Source organism: Myotis davidii, unplaced genomic scaffold (assembly GCF_000327345.1).
Source record: "Myotis davidii unplaced genomic scaffold, ASM32734v1 scaffold715, whole genome shotgun sequence".
NCBI classification, from domain to species: Eukaryota; Metazoa; Chordata; class Mammalia; order Chiroptera; family Vespertilionidae; genus Myotis; species Myotis davidii.
Window position 1 is genome coordinate 362,337 of NW_006286586.1, and position 8,306 is coordinate 370,642.

The window sequence follows — 8,306 nt, forward strand, 5'->3', positions numbered from 1 at the left end:
CCTATATAATGAATATGACACATGTTACAAATTAATTTTTTTGACATATCATTTATTTTAAAAGTCTGCTAATCAGACTTCTTACCCTTAACCAAATTTACCATTGCCTGATCTCACGAGGGTGCCATAGCACGAATCACATACACCTGGTAACACAGTTACTCATATGTGTTTGAATTAGATCCCCCTAGACCAGGAAAGAAAGAACAATGAATTCTCACATCTCAAATAGTAAATGTGGTAAAGAAGTTTTCCAGACGCTGCTAACAATTCCTTCTCTAACTACATGCTACTTCTCACCTCATTAGGTGGGTCTAAATGCCACTTCCTTTCATGAGTCTGGGATGGGCTTCTGTGACTAGGTCCTATTAATCCTTAGAGTTTCACCCTCGAGCCTCTTAGAACACTTGATTTTGGGATGCTCCTTTGGGAAGCCCAGAAACATGCTGTGAGATGTTTAAGACACATGAACAGCCCATAGGTAAGCAGGTACTCCAGGTGACACTCTGCATTGGTCTGCTCAGACTACCATAACAAAATACCATATACTGGACAGCTTAAACAAAATAAACTTACTTGCTCACAGTTCTGGAAGCTGGAGTCCACCTTCAGGGTGTTGGCACTGTCGGGTTCTGGCGAAGATCCTCTTTCTGGCTTGAAAACAGCTGTATTCTCACGGTGCCTTCACATGGTAGAGAGAGAGAGAAAGAGTAAGCTAGTTCCCTAGTAAGGCACCAATCCTATCAGACTCTCTATATGTTTGTTAGTGTCATTAGCATGGTTTCCAAGTGCTTTTTCCTTTTAATTACTTAACCTCTACTATCACCCCCACCATTGCAGCCACTATGCTCTTATTACTATTAACTATAAAACTTAAGACAAAAAGGACAAAGACATGTAGAGAGTTGCTTTAGCAAAAACCACATTGAAAATATAACCTATAGTTTATTTGTTTGTTTTTTATCTCAAAAAATGAAGTTCGGAAAATTATATAAATTGGAGAAGCTAATAGTGTTAGCCTTATTTCTTGAACAGAATGTATCACCAACATTTTTTTTTTTTAAAGATAAATACCGCCCTAACTGGTTTGGCTCAATGGATAGAGCATCGGCCTGCAGACTGAAGGGTCCCAGGTTCGATTCCGGTCAAGGCATTGTACCATGGTTGTGGGCACATCCTCAGTAGGGGGTGTGCAGGAGGCAGCTGATCAATGTTTCCCTCTCACTGATGTTTCTAAAGCCCAGAAACATGCTGTGAGATGTTTAAGACACATGAACAGCCCATAGGTAAGCAGGTACTCCAGGTGACACTCTGCATTGGTCTGCTCAGACTACCATAACAAAATACCATATACTGGACAGCTTAAACAAAATAAACTTACTTGCTCACAGTTCTGGAAGCTGGAGTCCACCTTCAGGGTGTTGGCACTGTCGGGTTCTGGCGAAGATCCTCTTTCTGGCTTGAAAACAGCTGTATTCTCACGGTGCCTTCACATGGTAGAGAGAGAAAGAGTAAGCTAGTTCCCTAGTAAGGCACCAATCCTATCAGACTCTCTATATGTTTGTTAGTGTCATTAGCATGGTTTCCAAGTGCTTTTTCCTTTTAATTACTTAACCTCTACTATCACCCCCACCATTGCAGCCACTATGCTCTTATTACTATTAACTATAAAACTTAAGACAAAAAGGACAAAGACATGTAGAGAGTTGCTTTAGCAAAAACCACATTGAAAATATAACCTATAGTTTATTTGTTTGTTTTTTATCTCAAAAAATGAAGTTCGGAAAATTATATAAATTGGAGAAGCTAATAGTGTTAGCCCTATTTCTTGAACAGAATGTATCACCAATATTTTTTTTTTTTAAAGATAAATACCGCCCTAACTGGTTTGGCTCAATGGATAGAGCATCGGCCTGCAGACTGAAGGGTCCCAGGTTCGATTCCGGTCAAGGCATTGTACCATGGTTGTGGGCACATCCTCAGTAGGGGGTGTGCAGGAGGCAGCTGATCAATGTTTCTCTCTCACTGATGTTTCTAACTATCACTTTCCCTTCCTCTCTGTAAAAAATCAATAAAATATATTTAAAAAACGGTAAGTATCTTCTAGTAGGTGGTATAAATATATATATGACACAATCAATACTAAAAATGCCATGAATGAAATTCTGGTTTTGGCCAAATCAGTTTTTCTTCAGCAAGATAGAAAAATCTAAAGACAAGCTAATCCAGTGCATTATTATCTGCTCATCTTAGTTGTAGAAAAAGAAAAACACGCATGCAAAGAATAAAACTTATTCAAGGAATCGTGAAAACAGGTACTGCCTAAAAGGAAAAAATAAATTCAACGCATTGTTCCTTATACTTTAAGATTTTATACACTGTTAATTTATTCATTGAATTCCAGTTCTAAATGCTCTAGTGGAATCAAGACTGCTTTTCTCAAGGGGCAAGAAAAATGCCATAGGGTTTTCAAATAAGAATTCATGTTAATAAGTCTAAAAGCAAAGGCTTGTCTGCTGAAACAGAATGATTAACTCTGCATGCATTTCTGTCCCTCACCTTTTTTTTTTTTTTTGGCACTAACACAAAATGTGTTTTGTTGACTCATGGTGTGCCATATTAGTTAAATTAAACATCAAACATCTGTCTAACGTTCAGATTCCAACATGAGCATGTTGGCAGTCTCAGTAAAACTTGAGCAGTTAAAGGCCCTCAATCAGTCAAAAGGATAGGGCTGCTGTAATGGCAAACTCAGCAAGCAATTACATCAAAGGATTTAAAATCTATTTCAGTAATGCCTTCTGGATAATGACATTGATCTCTGCACTCCCCTTGCAGATTTCCTGGTATTGCAAAGCAGGGTTCCGCATGGCTTCACATTTAGAAAAACACCACTTACCGTTTCTTTTTAGGTAAACATAGTTCAGCTCTCTTGAATAGAACCACACAGCTATTTCTGATATGGCATAATTGACTTTTATTCATAAAGCCAAAATTCATGCTTTGTACACAAGTCTCTCTTTGTTCTCTTCTGTCACACTAATTTTGCCAGTGTATTTTGCCCTTTCTCTTTGTATTTCAGTCTTCAGTTTGCTTAGCTTTAGGAATTGGTATGCGTAAATGAAATTATTGTGGATGAGAGTACTAAGTTACAAAATTTTCATAAAGCTATTTTCTTTCTCTCCTTCTTTCTTTCCCCATTCCTTCCTCATTCCCTCTCTTCCTTCCTTCTTCCTTTCTCCCCCAACCCTTTTACTTTTATTTTTTGCAGGATGAGTTGTCAGGAGAGTGACTTATATGAACTATCTATAGATCATTTAAAAGTGCTTTAATGCTGGTTAGGTCTTTTTTTTTTTTTTAAGCAGTTGCTCTAGTGAATGAATATGTTGATGCAAATTCATGCTTAAATTCAGGTGCTTTAGAACAGCTTTCAATTTTAAAATAAGTAAAAACACAAATTGAATTCTACCAGAGACTACATATTTTGATGTAAGATAAATAGAAAACACGTGTCCTAATTTATTATTTGTTATTTATTCATTTGTTCTTCGACTCTAGAACCCACTGTATGCCAGAATTCCCAGTGTACCATTACACAATAGTGGAATAAACCTTATATTGTTAAATTTCTTTATATTATCTACATATGCTAATGCTTCCCTTCTTAAACATCTTGGCACCATATCCTATCAGTGGTCTACTCTATCTTTCTTGCTTTTACAGCCAGACAGTTTGAATGAATTCTCAAAAATACTGTTTCTATTTTCCACCTCCAATTCATTTATCTACCTTAACCTCAGCTACTAGGAGAAAGATGATTAAGGGTGGTTAATCACTCTTAATTAATCATCCTTAATCACCTGATGTCTTCCTATCGCTAAGGAGGGAATGAAATCCATATGTGCTTTTTGAGTATACTGGGGCATTTTAGGGGTATGCAGCTATTCAAACTTTTATTACTCTGTTACCCAGCACATTAAGAACCAAGTCACCATCCTATCCAGTTCAATGAAAGGAAGGAGTGTTTAGATTCAACTGATGGGATTTCTGTTGGGAGGAATGGAGAAACTGGGGTGGGTAGGTAATATGACCTTTTGTGTACAGCTCTTTGGACTGATTCAGTGTACTATTGTTTCTACTATTGTTACTTCTACGTCTGAATATTTAGTAGAAAATGAAATTTTATATGCTTGTACTTCCCTGTCCCATAAGTGCCAAAATGAATTCTCCAAATTGGCAAGAACCGGCTATGAAAACCTGCTAGTACCCTTGGGCCTCTAGAGTTCTAACGATGCCTTTGAACTTCAAGTCTCTGAGACTGATGAGTTTTCTAGTTGGAGCTTTGGGCAAAAGAAACTAACCTTCACCTGGAGAACCTTTGGCTTCCCAGACAAAAGCTTAGTTATTACCTTCTTTCTAGGCCTGGACAATAATCAGAATAAAAGGAATAGGTTGACTTGTCTTCCTCCCCAAAATACAGTAAGTTGCATCTTAGAACTAATCATAAAAGATATTCAAATGATTAAGGAAATGCCTCCAGTAGATCATACAGCTCTCAGCTGACCATAGATACCTTCAAAATGAGGCTACCTTTGGTTACTCATTGGATCTTCTCACAGGGATAACTGACTTGTTCTTTATGTGTACTTTGTGGGCATTTCCCATAAAATGGGTGTTATCCAGTTAAAAAAGTGATATGCACATGTAAAATAAAAGGAATAATTCCTGGCTGGATAGAGCATTGGCTCATGCACCAAAGGGTCCTGGGTTCTATTCCTGGTTAAGGGCATGTACCTGGGTTGCAGGTTCGTTTCCCAGCAACAGGTCAGGGTGAGTGCAGGAGGCAACGAATCAATGTGTCTCTCTCACCTCCCTCTCTCTCGCCCTTTCTCTCTCTCTCTCTCTCTCTCTCCTCCATTCCCTTCCATTCTTTCTAAAAATTAATAGAAAAAAATATTCTCAGGTGAGGATTAATAAACAAACAAACAAAGGGATAAAAAGTTCATAATTTGAGAAGAGAATAAAATCAGGTTAATAAATACATAATCAAAAATAAAACCAAATATTTGATTGGAAAACAGTAACAACTTAAATAATATCTGCAAAGCTAGTATCTGTGAGGCTGGGAGTAAGGAAATAGCATTTCAAGAACAAGGGAACATAACTAGAAATTGGTGCTGGTATAATCACAGAAAACACTGATTAAACACGGAATCATGAAGTTATTAGTTTAGGAATACTAAAACATGTCCTGACCAGAGGTAGGCATTGTTGACCATCTGAGAAAGGGCTGTCATTTTGATTATGAAATAGGTTGGACTCTCTCATACATTGTGAAGATTGGAAGATTCCATGTGCTATTATTTTGGATAGGGCACTGGTTCTTTTACTTTGTAGTGACACAAAAGGGTTCTACATGTTTCTGCAACATTATGATTTATGTTTTATATATGAACTATTTCTAGGTACAAGAATGTTTACCCAAGGAAACAATGTTTTGAGTGATCTTAGAAGTACTTGTCTTTGATTTGTGTAATTTATTACACAATGAATAAATTAATATTTATTCTTAAAGCAATGACAGAAAAGAAAGCAAGGAAAACAGAGATTTATGGAAGGCAAATGCACAATAACCTTAGGTTGATATTTCTAGTCAATTCAGGATCACTGAAAATGAAATAGTCTGTTATTAAAAAAGCAAAAGGAATTAATTTTAAAATTGTGTTAAAATAAAATAACTTCTTATCCTTAGTTTCAGCTCACTGCAGATGAGTGTAATGATGTCAAATATTGGTAACAGAAAACAAATAAATATCAGGCAAGTACAATCACCCTTCTTTGTCCACCTTCTGACCTCTCAAAATAGGAATAATAGAACTCATCATTCACACTGCATATACAACTAAGAATTCATAGGAAAAGTATTTATACAAAAGGATTGTGGTAACTAAAATTAAACTCCCTAAAAGTTAGACTAGTTAATAGAATGCTAACTGCTGACACAGTTTCAATTAGTATATATTGTAGATTGCATAATGCTATTTCAAGCATGAACTATAAAAAATTAGTGAGCTGAAAATAATGAAAGCTCATTGGAATTATGGTAACATCGCTATTTCCCATCTAATATTTATACCACATTTGCAATTTTATACTCATCCTCATTACTGTTAAATGGCAGCAGCAAGAACAGAAACTAGCTTTGTTGTTTTCCTATAATATGTCTTCCGTATCAGAAAAATAAAGTTCAATTTCAGAATGAAATTAGAACTCCAATCTTTTATTGAAGATAAAAGTGCTTATACAATAATTTCATAATTTTGTGGCTCTCAAGAGAATAGCAGTGGAATTTCATTCTATTATTTGTTTGAATTTTTCTTATAAGCACAAAGGAGTTAGGGATAATATTCCTAAACTTAGTCATGCATGGCATAATGACATTCTGGTCAATGAAAGATCACATATATGGTGCTCCCATAAAATTATAATGGATCTGAAAAATTCCTAGCTCCTAGTAGCCATCATAATGTCATAGCACAATTTACGTTTTGCGGTGATGCTTGTGTACAGTGTTTATAAAAAGTCTACAGTAGTGTACAGTAATGTCCTAAGGCTTCACATTTACTCACCACTCACTCACTGACTCACCCAGAGAAACTTTCAGTTCTGCAAACTCTTTTTGTGGCAAGCGCCTTATAAAGGTGTAGCAATTTTTAATTTTTGATACCATATTTTACTTACGTTTTCTATGTTTAGATATGTTTAATATTTTTAGTCCTCACCTGAGGCTACGTTTTTGTTTTTTTTTGAGAGAGAGAGTGAGAGACAGAGAGAAACAGTGATATGAGAGGGAAATGACCACCTCCCATATGTGCCCTGACCAGGGATTGAACCCGCAACCTTTTGGTGGACAGCACAACACTCCGACCAACTGAGACATTTGGCCAGGGCTGTTTAGATATGTTTGGATACACAAATACTTATCAATATGTTACAACTGGCTACAGTTTTCAGTAGGATAATGTGTTGTGTATAGGTTTGTAGTCTAGGTGTGTAGTAGGCTATACCATCTAGGTCTGTGTAACTGCATTCTATGATGTTTGCACAAAGAGGAAATCACCTAAGGACTCATTCCTCAGAACACATCCCCATTGTTAAGCAACGCATTATTATACAGAAAAGAGAAATCATGCTGCAAAGAGTCTATTAAGATTGAATTTCCTTTTGCTAATGGATCTGGCCAGAAGAGAACATTTATATATGCATTATTAACTAAAATGAGATGCCAAAATATTTTTTTTTTGGTTTTTAATGTTTGTGGATTTTATCCTATTTCTTAAATAATAACCTTAAAAGATGCTATATATTTGACAATATACATTTATAAAGCTATAGAATACGGATTGAATATATATATATATATATATATATATACGTATCCACAATGAGAGACCTACCCTCACAGAATCCCATCTTAGGGCTCCATTCAGTATCACACAGCCTTTCTGGGAAATAAAAGTGCTATATATTTGACAATATACATTTATAAAGCTATAGAATACGGATTGAATATATATATATATATATATATATATATATGCTCTTATCAACAATTTTATTTATTTTTCTCTTACTTTTGAAAATAATTTGCCCTGGAAGATTTTTTTTTAACAAAATTTATTATTCTATATGTCTTTTTATTATTTTTGGTCAATTGATTTTTTTCAATGGTATACCCATCAGAGTCTAGATCAATATGTAATATATGGCTGATGCTCAAAAATACAAAAATTTAAAAAGATAAAGTTATTACAGGGCACCAATAAAGGCACCTAGACGCACCTATTAAATCACATCAGAGAAGAACGCCCTCAAAGTCCACCCACATTGTCACAAATGGCAAGACAGCTGCCTCAGGTTTTCTGCCTTACCGCCACACTCTGCACCCAATCCGCAGGGGATCGTTTTCACTCTGCCAGTGGAAAAGCAGTTTTCTTGTTCATGCAACTCCTCAGAGCCACCCTAGCAGGCCGGTCTTAGTTCGTACATCCTGTTAGAACTGAGATGTGGGACTCAGGTTCACTGACTTACCCCAGGCCCAGCAGCCAGTGTCCCCTGTCGCCTCCCACAGGAGTGATGAAGGTGGTGATGATGGTGACCTGCGTCCACTGACGATGGAGAAGACAACTCCCATGTCCAGCAGGCCCAGCTTTGAGCTGCTCTCTGAGGAACTACTGGATCTGGGCCAGACATGAAGATCCAGGGAAGCCAGGCCCCTTGCTGGAGAGTGGCCCTCAGAGACGTGG